Source organism: Bos grunniens, chromosome 25 (genome assembly GCF_055505025.1).
Source record: "Bos grunniens cultivar Pamir isolate PY7600 chromosome 25, Bosgru_T2T1.0, whole genome shotgun sequence".
Taxonomy (NCBI): domain Eukaryota; kingdom Metazoa; phylum Chordata; class Mammalia; order Artiodactyla; family Bovidae; genus Bos; species Bos grunniens.
In genome coordinates this window covers 42,018,004-42,027,220 of record NC_141189.1, presented here as the reverse complement: position 1 = coordinate 42,027,220, position 9,217 = coordinate 42,018,004, and the positions used below count along the sequence as shown (strand labels likewise).

Below are 9,217 nucleotides of genomic sequence, written 5' to 3'. Positions count from 1 at the left end.
CCACAGCCAGCTGACTGGCAGGAACACCTCACAGACAGAGTGAGACCCGGCCAGAGGCACCTGAGCATCACTGCTTCCCTGAGAGCTGGCATTGAGGTCCTAGGGGGCGGGGGCTGCCTTGAGTATACGCTTCCTTTGTATGTTACACACCAAGAAAAGCACCAGAAGATGTAAAGAGGCATGATCCGTGCTTACAGGAGCCCTTGACTGTGTGTATCAGAGACTATCAGGACGACCATGATTTAAGATAGATGTTAGCTTCCAAAGCGTTAGTTGCTCAGTTGTGCCTGACTCTGTGTGCTGTCGCCCACCAAGCTCCTCTGTCCATGGAATTCTCCAGGCAAGAATACTGGAGTGGGTTGCCATGCCCTCCTCCAGGGGAACTTCTCAACCCAGGACTCGAACCCGGGTCTCCTGTATTGCGGGCGGATTCTTTACCTTCTGAGCCACCAGGGAAGCCCAGCATTAGCACCCCAACCGGGGGCTTAACCCAAAGCTCATCCTCACGCAGTCTGGAGACTGAAAATTCCAAAGCGAGGTGTCTCAGCACCCCACTCCCTCCACAGCTCCTGGGAGGATCCTGTCAGCCTCTCCCAGCTTCTGGGGCCCCTGTGTTCCTTGGCTTGTAACTAATTGAGTTCTGAGGCCAGAATGGGCTTCAGCTCAGCATGTTGCTGGCCAGCGGGGGCTGGCGCCGGCATGGCGTCTTAGAGGGACCAGAGAGATGTGATCGGGGGAAGGATTTGATTTCTGCGTGACAAGAAGCTGGCCCATGTGGGTGGTGTACAAGCGGGGCCTTGACCCCATTCGTCTCATTAACAGATGCAGGGAGGAGAGGCCGCCTGTCCCCACTCACTCCCAGCCCTGGCCAGAGAGGGACACAGATGGCCGTGGTTTACTCTGGGAATGTGGTCTGTTTCTATGGTGACTGGGCCTCCTGGTCTTGGTGGAGAATTGCCCACCAGGCCTTGGGAGTAGGGTGAGGGGGTAGGGGTCAAGCCAGGCCCCCGACCTTTGAGCGAGGAGCACACCCTGCTTCTTGGGCTTCTGGGTGCCTGGGGTCCATGAGGTGGGGCTTGGGATCGGCCAGAGCAAAGCTGCATGGGTCTCTGAGCAGACCTGAGCTCCCCAGTGGAGGGTCTGCCTCTCCCCAGCCACCAGGGCAGGACAGGTGCCCCCCACTGGGGACCCAGATTCACCACATGCCCGCCCCATGTCCGGAGCGGAGCACTCACAGTCAGGTGCACGGTACCCCACCCTGAGCTTCAGCCCCGGCGTCTGTGGTGAACTGTTACTCAGTCTTTAGCGGTGCGTGAGGAACAATGGGGTTTGCCATCAGGGAATTGTGCTGGATCGATAGGGACAGTCCAGGTTTCGCGGCCCCCTCCTCGGCCTGCCATCTGACCCCCGAGCTCAGCCTGGAAGACCCCGGAAGCTTCCAGAGACTAGAAGGGCAGTTATGGGGCTGGGAGCGGGAGGGCTTTGCTATGTCCTGTGAACGCTATGGCCTGCAGCCCTCCCCAAGCCCCCAGCCTGTCTGCAAGCCGCACCCATGGGAGGCATCAAAGGCCTCAGAGACCCCACAAAAGGCGCTCCCGTCAGGAGGTCCCTGTGGCTGACGGGGACCCCAGGGTCTGCGTGGAGCAGAGGGGGTTCCGTGGCCCGTGTCTGAGAGTCCTCACTGAAGAGTCCCCACTGCCGTGTCAAAGAGACACTAAAAGAAACTGCTTCCAGGGCAATGCGTGAATACACACAGCCAAGCCTGGGCAGGGGGCGACGGAGCAGGCCGCCCATCCGAGACAGGGAGGGGCTCCCCAGGCCAGGTGGTTCTCACGGACCAGCCGCCGTGGGGGTGGCCTGAGGCTGGGGCCGTGTCACCCTGGGCTCCTCTGCCATCCAGGACAGGCTCGTCGGAGCACTCAGCCCGGATGGAAACCTGGAGTCTCTGCCCTGGGGGCAAGGGCTGGCCCCCCTCTCAGGCCAGGAGTCCTGCCGGGGCTCCCCGGAGAGACCGTGTGGGCAGCCAACCTGGATGCTGGGGGCTGGGGGCCATGCCGCTTGGCCTCCCTCCAAAGGCCCCTCGCACTCGGGTCTCAGTCCCGGGGTTCCCTAGCCAGCTCTTCCAGGGTTCCCCAGTGTCTGGGCCCTGGTCCCCAGGCTGCTCCTGGGGCCTTGGACAAGCCCGGCTAGTGCTCAGTCAGTGTTATTCCAACGATCATAAATCCAGGGCAGCGGGGCCTTACCCAGAAGGACAGTGGGGGCTGGGAGCCTCCTACGTCCAGAGGCTGGAGAGAGGACTGCCCCTCTTACAGGGTACAAGAAAGTGGACCCTGGTCCCGACACGGGCTCAGAGGGACCAGGCACATGGGGAAGCCTGGTCGTAGGGCAGGTGGCTGGCTGGGACCCCCAGGTCCAGGCCCCAGGGGTGGGGGGCTGGCTGAGACCCCCAGATCCAGGCCCTGGGGGTGGGGGCTGGCTGGGACCCCCAGATCCAGGCCCTGGGGGTGGGGGCTGGCTGGGACCCCCAGATCCAGGCCCTGAGGTCGGGGGCTGACTGGGAGCCCCTCCGTAAACACCCCCCAGCTCTGCAGAACATCTGCTGATCGCCAGCACTTGGCACCAGGCTCAGCGTACATTTGCACGTGGAAATCTTGGGTTTGCGTTTTACACTCAACAAAGAGAAGGACTCGAGTCTGTCTGGCTCACGTGTGTGAATGTGTACGTGTGTGGCGGCCCCCCTCTTGAGCCCACATCCATCTGCTGGTTTGGGCTGCGACTTCACAGGCTGGGGAGGGCCCTGCCTCCCGGGAGATGCGAGTCCTCAAACATCAGGAAACCTGGACCCCCTCGGGGAAGCTCAGCTGAGGCTACTGGCCTCCAGGGGGACCACGGCCTGGGGTGTCCAGGTGCCCTTGAGCCGACGGGGGGGCTCGTGCCTCCAGGACCCTTGGGGGAGTTCGTCCACTCAGCTGTCTGCCCCCGCTGTGGGACATCCCTCAGTGCGTGGACGGTCCTTGAGAACTGAGAGTCCCCATGATGTAGAGACCCCCACGTGGACCACAGAGTCCCGTTGTGTGGGCATGGAGACTCCCTACCCCCCGGGCAAGGGGGTCATCACATCATTTCCCCTTCAAAGCCAGCGCTCCCCACCCCCCTACATCACACCCTCTGACAGGGGGCCTGGGGGTCGTGTGGCCTGGACCAGGTGCCCCATGGGTGGAAAGCTGGGATGCCAGCAGGGGGAGCCTGCAGCCCGGCCCTGGAGGCCCCGCTTGCCTCACTCCTTGGCTGGGGTGGCTGTGTACTCAGCGCTGGCCGGCCGGGGCGGGAGGCACCCTCAGATCAGGGACGCCCCGGTCTGCATGAGGGTGTGGATGTGGAAGGAGCCGGTGACTCGGGCCTGCGGCCAAGCACACACAGCCCAAGACCTGGGCGCTTCCCCAGGGGCAGGTCAGCTGGTGGCGCCCAGGACGGCGGAGAGCCCGAGGCTGTGTTGCCTGCAGGTGGGTAAGACTGCCCTGCATGCTGGTGCCCAGGGAAGGCCAGGGTCCCAGCCAGTGTGACCCTCCTACGAGACCAGCCTTCTCCCTCATCCAGCCCTGGTGCTTCCCAGCGGGTCAGCCAGGACCAGCCCTGCCTACCTCACCCAGCCCCACCCTGGTTGGCAGGAGGACCAGGGCAAGATGGAGCAAGCCCACAGCGGGGCTGAAGCCCAGCCACCCAGCAGAGTGGACAGCCCAGCTTACCTGGCCAGCGGCTGGGGTTTGGCCCACGAGGAGTGGACCAGGGTGGACCAGACTAGAAGCTTGGTGGGCAGTATCCCCAAGCCTGGATGGAGGCCCCCACTGTCCTCAGCCCTCCCCCCGAGGAAGCCTGGCACATAGTTAGTGCTGTGGGCAGTTCCGGGCCCCCAGGGGGGCTGGCTTCGATCTTGCCTGCTCCATGGCAAGCACCTTCTTTCCTGGAGTCTGTGGGGTCTCCGTCCTCTGGTCAGTAGGGCCCTGGGCCACAGGTCACCCTGGATCCTCATGGAGCAGACAGACCCCCCAGGGCCCTAGAGCACCTACGGGAAAGCTGGGGTTTCAGATGTCTGGGTCCCCCACCAGCTGTGGAGCTGCACTCAGAGCACCATTGGGGGAGGCTGTGCTGGTGAGACATGTGCCACTGAGGACCACCAGGAGCGATTGGCCCCAGGCTGGGTCTGACCCTCACTTTCAGCCAGGCTGAGGGGACAGGCGGCCCTCAGTGTCCACTTGGGCTCAGCAGGAAGGCCCTGGACCTGAGTTCCACCATCACAGACTGTGGGCCCACAGCTCTAAGCTGCTTGGAGGACTCCCGGGCCCCTCCCCTGACAGCAGGACAGGGGAGACAGCGTTCTCCTCTCTGGGGACGCCGGGGTGTCCGGGACACACTCCCCTCCTGCTGCCTTAGCGAGCAGCCAGCCTGACTCCTGGCACCAGGGCTCCTCCGCCCCCCGGAGCCCAGACACAAGCGATGTACGTGGTGGTTGCCCGGCAACCCTGCTGCAGCACCGCGCCCCACGCCCACGCAGGCCGGTCCCGCCTCCCCCGGCACCTCCGGCTTGGCCAGCCTGAGGGAGGGGCCGTGGGCAGGGGACACCCCGGGGCCTCGGCGGGGCTGGCCCCTCTGCAGATGAGCTGCGCAGCTTCTCTCCTGCCCCCTGGGGTGGGCCCTGGGCTGCAGGCCCTGGAGGGACAGGTCTTGGTCAACGGTCGCATCTGCTGGTCCAGTCTCTGTCCTCAGCATCCGATGCCCAGTCCCAGCAAGAGGGAGAGAAAGCAGGGCGCCAACCACCAGGAGCCCCTGCTGTCTTAAGCCTCGGAGCGGCCCCTGGCATGCAGGCCTCTGGGCAGGCCTCAGACCAGGAGACAGGCGCCCAACGGCTGTGCTGGGTCAAGGTCTTGGGCTGCTTGGCCCTGATTGAGGCTGCACTGCTTTTTTGAGAAGTGGAAGCCCGATTTTAGGCCGGCAGGTGACAGCTCCCCCAGGTGTGAAGTGTGATCTGCGCTCACCTGGCGGGTGCGATGCTCCCAGTTAGAGCAGTGACGTCTTCAGAGCAAGGGTGAGGTCCCCCGCCCCATCACACCTGGAGAAGGAGGCCACATGCCCCTCATCACCTGGGGTCACACGCTGGACCAGAGCTGGGGTGGGACCCAGGGCACCAGGTCTCACCATTCTGGCTCCCACCCGGGAACACACCCTGGTGCGGGGGCTGCCTTTGTGCCATCAGTTTAGCCCTTGGGTGGCCCTCCAGCCACCCGCACTCCCCACCCTGCAGTCCCCACTCTGACGGGGGCTGGGGCCTTGCTGCCATCCATCCGGAGGCAGGCTGACCACAGACACCGGCTCTTCCCTCCTGGTACAGGGCCTCCAGCCTCCTGGCCGAGCCGCATCCCCCGGGCAAGGAGGCACCGGCTGGTCTTCCCCTCCAGGACACACAAGCTGTTCTGGGTTGGGGACCTGGGATGGCACAGGCCCTGGCTCTCCCCCACCCCCAGCCCCACTGACCCACCCTGGGGTGGACACGCACCACCCTGCAGTGTCTCTTTATTATTATTTGTTTATTTTTGGCTGTGCTGGGTCTTCGTTGCTGTTCGCGGGCTTTCTCTAGTGTGGCGGGTGGGGGCTACCCTCGAGTTGCAGGGCACAGACTTCGCTCTGCAGAGGGGAGAAGTGGCCCCTCTTGCAGAGCACAAGCTTTAGCCGCACGTGTTTCAGTAGCTGTGGCCCACGGGCTCGGTTGCTCCAAGGCGTGTGGATCGTCCCAGACCAGGGGTCGAACCTGCGCCCCCACACTGGCAGATTCTCACCCACTGCGCCTCCAGGGCCACTCCCCACCAAGGCTCCTACCTCCCCTCTGACCTCCACTCTGGACGAGGTCAAGGTGCTGGTGAGGCCTAGCTCTGCAGACACCTCGGGTCCTGTGGGGCTGTGGGGGGCACCTGAATGGGCGTGGCATCCCCCCAGGCAGCGAGGGTGGTTGGCCTGGAGCCCTCTGCCCCTCCCTGCTGGGCCCTTCCAGAGGCACCTCAGAAGGTGCTCCAGGTAAGGGCAGGGCCCACGCGGCTGCCTTGAAGGTCCCTGGAGCTCAGCAGAAGGCCCAGAGGCTGGGATTTCCAGGAGTCCCCACTCCTCACAGCCTGGAGAAGGTGTGTGCCCCCCAACCTGTCCCCCTCCATCGGGGCTTTCAGCAGAGCTGGAGTGGCTGAGCCCAGCAGTTCCGTGACTCTGAGATGAGTCCTTATCCACAAAACCACTGGGGGTAGGGTATGGGGGGTGTGGGGGGGTGTGGGGGGTCCCGCCCCCATTCCAGGGTGTTGGGGGCAGAGGGGCCGCTCCTGCCTGGCTCTCAGCAGGGGTGGTAGACCCCGGTTATCTTGGCCGGTAGGCAGCCAGCTCAGGGCTCCGAGAGCCCGTGTGTGACTGTTTGTTGGAAACAGAGAAGCAATATTTGCATTTCAAGGCCATCAGCCCTGGAAACCAAATATTTTGTTTGGGAATCAGGCCTGGCGCACTGTGACGAGCAGACGCCCAGTGCCCGCTGGGGAGGAGACGAGGCCGGAGTCTGGGAGCCCCAGGCATCTCTGAGCGCCCACCCCGAGGCGAGGGTGACAGCCACACACTCACTGGCAGGTGGCGCCCTGCCCCCTGCCCCTGGCCCCACCCCGCCCCCTCAAGTGATGCTCTAGACATCGGCCGACAGCGCTTAAGGGCCTCTGACCCGGCCCTGGGTGTGACCTCAGCCGTCTGCAGGCTCCTGAGGGCCTCCCGAGGCCTTTGCACCCGGTGGGCTCCCCCACAGTTCTGGAAGCCTTCATTCACCTGAGCCCTCCTCTCAGGGAACAAGGGGCTCTGAGCCCCCCTGAACCCCTGCCTTTGCTCCTTCCACTGCTCACGGAGCCCCCCAGGCTCAGCCTGAGCCAACACATCCCTTGGGTGTTATCTTGCTTAACCCTCGGGGTGAAGTCCACACGAGATTGTTTAAGGAGCGTCCCGGCAGGGATGGGTAACCTCTAACCCTGAAGTCTGCCCCTCCCAGCCTGTACTTCCTGTTAGCGGGACTGGGGGTCCAGCCTTGCTCGATTCTCCCCTGGCAGCCAACCGGTGTCTGCACACACGGTGCTCCTTAGGCACTTTTGGAATGAACAGTGAGTCGGGACAGCTCCAGGGCTGCTCAGCGAGAGCCGCCTCCTCCTCCTGCCCCGCCCCTTCCTGCTCACATGAGTCACTCAGTCGTGTCCTCCTCTTTGTGACCCCGTGGACTATAGCCCGCCAGGCTCCTCTGTCCATGGGATTCTCCAGGCAAAAATACTGGAGTGGGTTGCAATTTCCTTCTCCAGGGGATCTTCTCAATCGGGGATCGATCCTGGGTCTCCTGCCTTGCAGGCAGATGCTTTACCATCTGGGCCACCAGGGAAACCCCTCACTACTTTTCACCAGACCCCTAGCTGAGCCCAGTCCAGCCCTCCTCCTCAGAGGCCAGCTTTGCCCTCTCCCTGGAGCACTGGACAGTCTGGTCTGCAGACCAGAGGCATCGCTTGTGTACGAGAGCTGTGTGGGCAGGGACTGACCATGCACCCTCCTGGGGAGACCCCCGGGTCTGGGCCGGGGTCAGGTCACCACGAAGCTCGACTATAGGCTCTGAGATACTGGACGAGACCGTGGCCTTTGTCAGCCTTGGTTTCCCCTCTGGGAGGAGGAAGGGCCCCACATCTCCATGGGGTCCATTCACCCAGGGGAGGCCCCCGCCAGTACCCACAGACCTCCGGGATGCTCTGGGGCCTTCTCTTCTCCGACTCTCGCTACCCCGTGGATGGGCCCAGGGAGGAGACACATGCCCTCCCCCAACCACGCCCAGGCCTCCTGACCCCATCAGGCGTCTGGCGGGGCAGTCGAGGAGTCAGAGGTGGGGTCCTTGCCCCGTCACCTGGTGAGGGACACTTAAGTGGGGCAAATGGAGGGGCTCGGGGGTCCCGGGGCTCTGTTAGCCTCTGAGTGCGGGGCTAGGGCCCTTGGAGCCCACAGTGGGGGCTGTGGGCCTCCTGGCTCCACACACGCTTCCGAGAGCCTCCGCCGGCCCAGCCCCGGATCCGGAGGGGATGGATCTGGGGCAGCCTGGGTGCTGGCTATTAGAAGCTCTGTGGTGTCTGCACGCGCAGCCAGGTTGAACAGTGATCGGGATCCTCCCCAGGCTCGGCGGGTGAGCAGCCCCTCCCCAGGAGGGCCTGATGACATCACTGTGGCCCCCAGGAGCTGCCTGGGCACCACAGGCTCCACAGGCAGACATGGGGCCAAGGGCCTGTGTTAGGAGGGAGCCGAGCTCTGCCTGGCCACCCAGCCCCCAGCCCAGGCCTCTCCCACCCGCCCTGGATGCCCCCAAACTCCAGCACCAGGTCCCCACTCGGCCTCTCTGTAGGGCATCAGCCCACGACTAGTCGCCATGGCTGTTTCCGTGGAGACCACCCCCGCCTGGCCACTCAAGCTCTGCCCCCAGGATGGCCGTGGAGGCAGAGATGGACAAGCGAGGGGAGAGGGGGCCGGAGCTGCGCCAAAGCCAGGCTGGAGTCCCTGAGGTTCCTCAGGACATAGGCAGAACTTGGATGTGGCCCAGGACCCCGGGAGCAGCCGTCCAACGGGTGAGCAGGACCCCTCCAGCTCCCCTTGGTGGGGACGACACCTTCCCCAGCCACCTCTCGCAGGGAAGGAGTGGTGGCTCATACCAACCCAAAGGGTCTCTTCCAGGAACCCACACTGTCCACACCCTCCCACTCAGCCTCGACTCCCAGAGACGGAAATAGAAGGTACTCCGGCTTCACTATTTTTTCCAAGATCTTTACCTCTATTGAGGAATAATTGCATGTAGTGAAAAGCTCAAATTTCAAGAGTACAGATCTCATGGGGTTTTGAAGAGTGAATAGGAGTTTGTTCTGGTGGGCAGAATAAAGAAAGACATTCTTGCTAGAGAGACTGACCAGCAGCAGGTCAGTTTTTTTGTTGGGGTGGGGGGATCTTAGTTCCTCCACCAGGGATGTAACCTGTAGCCCCTGCAGTGGAACCATGGAGCCCTAACCACTGGACCGCCAGGGAAATCCCAGCATGTCAGTTTGCCGGTATGAACCCTGAGGGGCAGTGATGCTGTGAGCTGCGTCTATGGTGGCCCATTCATCAGAGCTAAAAGAAAGATTCAGGGAAACAA

General features: G+C 63.4%; 1 long non-coding RNA gene across 1 annotated transcript; it reads left to right on the top strand.

The window, feature by feature from the left end:
• The first annotated feature begins 8,289 nt into the window (after positions 1-8,289).
• LOC147345703 (uncharacterized) lies at positions 8,290-8,988 on the top strand. The gene is made up of 2 exons (XR_015154383.1): positions 8,290-8,657; positions 8,764-8,988. It is a non-coding gene; the product is annotated as an uncharacterized LOC147345703 (long non-coding RNA).
• The last annotated feature ends 229 nt before the right edge of the window (positions 8,989-9,217 follow it).